At 40.3% G+C, this 5,729-nt stretch overlaps 1 protein-coding gene and 1 long non-coding RNA gene across 2 annotated transcripts in view; one reads left to right on the top strand and one right to left on the bottom strand.

Annotated features, from left to right (window-relative positions):
• Nucleotides 1–2,748: 2,748 nt before the first annotated feature.
• Nucleotides 2,749–5,729, top strand: part of LOC146511255 (uncharacterized) — a 4,428-nt gene continuing 1,447 nt past the window's right edge. Inside the window, exons 1-2 of the long non-coding RNA XR_014875984.1 lie at nucleotides 2,749–4,468; nucleotides 4,756–5,729. The exon at nucleotides 4,756–5,729 is cut by the window's right edge and continues 1,447 nt beyond it. This is a non-coding gene — a long non-coding RNA (uncharacterized LOC146511255). The remainder of the gene's footprint in view (nucleotides 4,469–4,755) is intronic.
• The window catches only part of zfhx4 (zinc finger homeobox 4), an 83,617-nt gene continuing 83,149 nt past the window's right edge, over nucleotides 5,262–5,729 (bottom strand). Inside the window, 1 exon segment of the mRNA XM_085172018.1 lies at nucleotides 5,262–5,729. This exon segment is cut by the window's right edge and continues 3,887 nt beyond it. The gene's annotated coding sequence lies outside the window, so the exon portion shown is untranslated.

The following is a 5,729-nucleotide window of genomic DNA, read 5'->3' as shown; positions in this document are numbered from 1 at the left end:
AGGTGTACTCCTGCCCCCTCCATTTTCCTCACCTTCTTTCTTCCCTTTTGTACCTCAGAAATAAGGTATTGCAGCAGTAAACACTACAGGCAACAAGGCCAAAGGAAAGATATAGAGAAAAAAGATTAGATTGCCTTTTTTTTCATATGTTAGTTTCTGTGAGGCTTTTGTTGACACCTGGCTAAATCCAGACAAAATGCTGCTAATGTTTTTTTTTTTTACATTAAAGAATGCATTGCTACACGAATCGGGCCTTTTGTCGCCTCTTTCAACGTCCTCCTCCCCACTGATGCAGCCCTGCCAACTGTATAAATAGCATTTATATGTTTATTTGCAAAAAAAAAAAAAAAACATCCCACTGAATCTCAACCCCCTGTGGGTTAAACATAGCAAAGTTTTGCAGAATCAGTTTTTGAATAAGTCTAAAAAGTTGTATTACACCTGTTACCGAGAAAACAACAAGTTTTTGTTTTGGTGCATACCCCGAAATACAGCTAGCAATAAATAATAAGATTTCATGTTGAGTATTTGTGCACAGGGGACAATGGTTTCCTGATTTCTCAGGTGTAATGCTTCTGTGGATGAATCGCAGGTGTAGGAGATATTGTGTGGTGGATAGAACCCAGGTGCGGGAGTTATTTCCAGTCTGTGCAGTTAATCACCAACCTGACGCTGAAATATGGCTTGCATTTTAGCGGTTTTAAAATAGAGTTCCCTTGACTGCATGTACTTAGGTAGGGAAATACTAATAATAAGGGCAAGATAAAGTCAAGAGACTATGAGAATGTTTCATATGTGTGTGCTGCAAAATGTGCTCTATTTTATCAGCAAGTCTGGCCTCAAAGTATGCAACGTAATAAGGACTAAAAAAGAACCGTCTGCCTGATAATAACTTGATAGTTTCAACTCCTATGCAGCAATCAGGGCTTTGATGTAAGGAGCTGATTAATAGCTAACTTCACAAATTCCTGTTAAAGGATTTGATGTGCAAATGCAGTCTTCTGAGTAAAAAGAACAAATGAGAGACGACAAACAGCAGAGGTTAACTTTTCCTTGTTTTTGAAGGCCCAAACGCAACATAGGGACTTGGAAAATGTGGAAATGTACACACGCGGTATAGATTTGAATTCGACAGATGCTACATGAACATATTTATTCAACAAACAAACCGAAATTTGACAGGTTTATTGTAAAACACGCTCCCTCTGTCTTCATTTTGGTTATGATCTCTCGAAAAGTCAAAATGTCACAAAGGTTTACATCAGAAACAGACTGTCTAAATATCCGATTATAAGCTGTTTATCCTCATTAAATGATGACAACATAGCAACGCCAATGTGCAAGTGGCCTTAGATGTGGTGCTGGTCAATATCTATTGACAGACAAATCATTGTTGTTGTTCTTTCGTTTCATCATTGTCCAGGCCCAATGCATGAGGGGGCTAAACTGCGACTGAATGTGATTGGATTTTCAGTCTCCATCATTAAATTCCCATGCGGGGAATACTAATTCCAGTATTTAGTGCGGTGATGCTAGGGCTTGCTTTCATCTTAAACTGATTCCAGTCTAATTAGATTGGGCATGTGGGGGGTGGTGGATGTATCCGTCTGGACTAATCCCTGCCTCTCTGTCCCAAACATTGTATTATCCAGAGAAAATCCATTGGCTGCAGGCTATTCAAAGCCAGATCTGCCTCCACTGCAGCCTCTGTACTGTATCATCTGGAAAGCTGTGGCTAGAAGGGTGCACTGTGCAGTGAGGGTGGAACCTAATGGTCATGAGTGATGTATGGGTTTCAGAAAACGCCATTTAGAATTTACAGTAAACCTTTTATCGTGTATTCATTGCAAGAGCGCTCACTGCTGTGGCCTCTTTAGCAAAGCTGTGTCTAAACTACTCTGAACTACTCTTCAATTCAGTAGGCCTCTTCATTCTGGGACAGTGCAGTTAGGTAGCCGGTTTGGGTGGCCCCTTTATGGTCACATCAAAATTCTGCTTTAAGGCTTTATGCTTTGTTTGGCCTATAAAAAGTAAACAATAACACACTTGTGTATACCCTCAGTACTGCAAACACACACACACATGTTACTGTGCACAGATTACCCTGTCATCCTGCCTGTGAATTACTGGCAGACTACAGTGAAAACACAATGTAAAGAGGTCCTTCTTCTAGGCGCTGAGAAGGCCAGAAAAATGAAAGGCCTTCAGCCATTGTTCTCCACAAAGGTCAAACGCAATTCAATCCCATAATATGGAAGCGGGGTGGGCTAAATCGGCAACCGCCTGCGCTTTAAGGGTGAGCAACAGGAAAGGGCCATTCAGCAGAACAGTTGCACCCTGTGAGCTGAGCACATTCGTCAAGGGCGAGGGGTGAAGTCAGAAGGGGGAGAACAGGGAGGGTGGGGGAGAGAAACGCTGTTTTTCAGGCTTTTACATGTTGCGGCTCTTTCACTGCACACTGAAGTGTGTGAAGTGAAACAATAGAAGCCACAACTGATTCCGACTGAAAAGATCCCCATCTTCCCCCTTCGTTTTTGCCGCCCTTGTGAAATTTCATTAGGTGGATTTAACAACTTGTGAATGTCGGCTTTCTCCGTGACCCTGACACTGATGGCCGACACGTCTCGCTGGCAGGGTGTGATATATTGCGTTGAGGTATTCCTGAGGTGCAATTTTTAATATGACAGCTTCTGTTGACCTCACATCTAAAAAAAAAAGGCACCCAGTCTGACACTGGTATCCATTTTACTGGTATCCAATGTTTCTCTTAGATTCTCTTCTCTAATTGTTAATGTTTCAACCTGAACTCCCCAGGTAAAAAAAAAAAAGTCATTCTTTTGTGGCTGCACATCTTTTAATCGATCGTCATGATTGGGGTTTGAGAACAGCACCTGACCAAATCCAGATTACCAGACACTTCCAGTATAATCCCCCACATCTGCTTAGAGTCAGATTATAACAAATAGCATAATGACAGGAAATATCCTTGATATGATTTCGGATTTTGGTCAGTGACTGGAATGATGAGGATTCTTGCTGGGATGGTGACGCAACACATCAAGTCTTAAAATTCAGATGAACAGCAGTGTATGACATATCACACTGTGTCATTATTCGTTTAACAAAAACTAACCCAGAATGCTGAAACAGTGTCAAAAAAATGAAGTGCACGCCCATGATTCAGTGGCTTGTAGAACTACGTTTAGCAGCAACAGCTTGAAGTAGTTGCTGTCTGTACGACTTTATCGGTCTCTTGCATTGTTATGAAGGCATTTTGGTCCACTCTTCAGTTCACTGAGGTTTGCAGGAATTTATTTAAAGGCAGCTCTCTTAAGGTGCCGAAACAGCATTTCAATCAGGTTTAGTTCAGGACGTTGACCGGGCCATTTCAAAACTTTGATTCCTCTCTTTTCTAGCCATTCTGAAATGGCTGAAATAGCCATTTCAGCGATTGTAGATTTCCTGCTGCATGACCCAATTTCAGCCATGCTGTCAGAGAGATGGTCTCACATTTGACTCTAGAATACTGACAAGTTCATGGTCGACCCAGTGACAGACAGGTAACCAGGTCCTGTGGCTGCAAAACAAGCCAAATCATCACCCCTCTGCTACTGTGCCTGACAGTTGGTATGAGGTCTTTGTGCTGTGTTTGGTTTTCAGCAATAATAGTGCTGTGCATTATGGACAAACATCTCCACTTTGGTCTTATCCATCCAGAGGAAATTGTTCAAGAAATCTTGTGGTTTGTTCAGAGACAACTTTGCAAACGTAAGCATGCTGCCATGTTCTTTCTAAACAAAAGAGCCTTTCTCCTGGAAACCCTTCAAAACAAGCAATATTTGTTCAGTGTTTTCTCTAATTGTGCTGTCATGAACTTGAAAATTCAACATGGTAAGTGAGCCCTGCAGAGTCTAAAATCTAGCTCTTGTGCTTTTCTTTTGTGCGATTCTTTGAGCCTTGCAGTGGTTGACACTGTGGTGAAATTCCTGGGATATAAACTCCTGGAAAGACTGGCAAGTGTCTGAATGCTTTCAATCTGGGTCACTGTAGAATAGTGGACTTAGAAAATGGGCTTAAAACCCTTCCCAGGTTGATGTGCAGCCAAAATGCCTCAGACCAAGAAACTACTAAAACTCTAGTACAGATGTCCACACATGCTGATGAATCCATTCATTTGATTAAAAGTGCCCAGCTGCTAAATAACCTCTTAATTCCTATGGAAGCAGTAAGGGTATACTTAATTTTTAACACAATGCTCCTATATTTTGGCTTAGCCTTTGTTAAATGAATAATGCATATATATGCTATGTAATGCAAGTGCAGGTGAATTTTGAGAAAGGTGTATTTTAATATATTATGAAACCTGGATTACAAACCTGTTACAAAATGTGTGGTAAATCAGTTGTTTTGTTCTAAATTGCTACATGCATCTAGAACTGCCCTAGAGAAAATAATTTTATATAAAACTGTAACAATAATAATTCAATTCAATTCAATTCAATTCAATTTTATTTATATAGCGCCAAATCACAACAAATGTCGCCTCAAGGCGCTTCATAGATACAGAGAAAAGCCCAACAATCACATGACCCCCTATGAGCAAGCACTTTGGTGACAGTGGGAAGGAAAAACTCCCTTTTAACAGGAAGAAACCTCCGGCAGAACCAGGCTCAGGGAGGGGCGGCCATCTGCTGCGACCGGTTGGGGTGAGAGAAGGAAGACAGGATAAAGACATGCTGTGGAAGAGAGACAGAGATTAATAACATAGCTAAAAGACTCTTCCAATTTACCTTTCCAATCCTATAACAAATGATATTCAAAGCACTATATCCATCCATCAGCTTCCTCTTATCCAGTTCAGGGTTGCAGGGTGGATGGAGCACATACCCAGCTGCTACGAGGCAAGAGATGGAGTACACCCTGGATAGGTCGCCATCCACTCACATCCACAGCTGTAGACATTTTACAATCACCAATTAACCTAGTCTGAATACCTGGAGAGCATGTGCAAACTCCACACGGATGGGGGATTCAAACCCAACAAATCCTTTGTAATATAATCCAACTGAAAAAAAAGACACAAGTACAGTGATAAAGACTAAAGAAATTCTAGTCTAGGAACACGTGACGTTTTGTTTTTTGCATTTGAGTTCAGTTTAAAAAACGTGTAATGTAACTGAATAAAATTAAAGGGACGACATTAACTCAGCACAAAAGCATTCTTAGTGAAAATGAAATAATATTTGATGAGACCAAACTGGTTTGCAGATACAGTTTTTAATGTATCACAACAATGAGCAACAAACATACTTGATGAACTATTTCCAGAAGTTGTTCAAATACCATCTACAATAAACGTCATTTCAACTATGACAACAGGTCTGTGACAAAATAAAAAAAAGGTTTCAAAACCATGTTATTACCGTGATACGGTACAGTTGAGACCTCAAACAGTACAGTAACAAAAACTAATGCGACTACTCTCTATATATAAAACATCAATAACATTTTTGGTTTAGTTTATTTAAAGTTTTAGCCATAGGGGCTTCTTCTTATTAAAACCTCAGGGTGCATTTCCTATGTAACCCAGATGTTGAAGAGTACATATTGTGTAGGATATGATTGCGCCATGAAAATCCCTTTGACATCCAAAAGAACAATTCCAATTTCAACCTTTTGAAGGCTGTCCCCATAAACATGACACAATCCATCCATTTTTTTTAAAAAGT

The sequence above is a fragment of the Neolamprologus multifasciatus genome, chromosome 9, assembly GCF_963576455.1.
Source record: "Neolamprologus multifasciatus chromosome 9, fNeoMul1.2, whole genome shotgun sequence".
Lineage (NCBI taxonomy): Eukaryota > Metazoa > Chordata > Actinopteri > Cichliformes > Cichlidae > Neolamprologus > Neolamprologus multifasciatus.
Note: the sequence above shows the minus strand (reverse complement) of the source record. Positions and strands in the feature narration are given on the sequence as shown.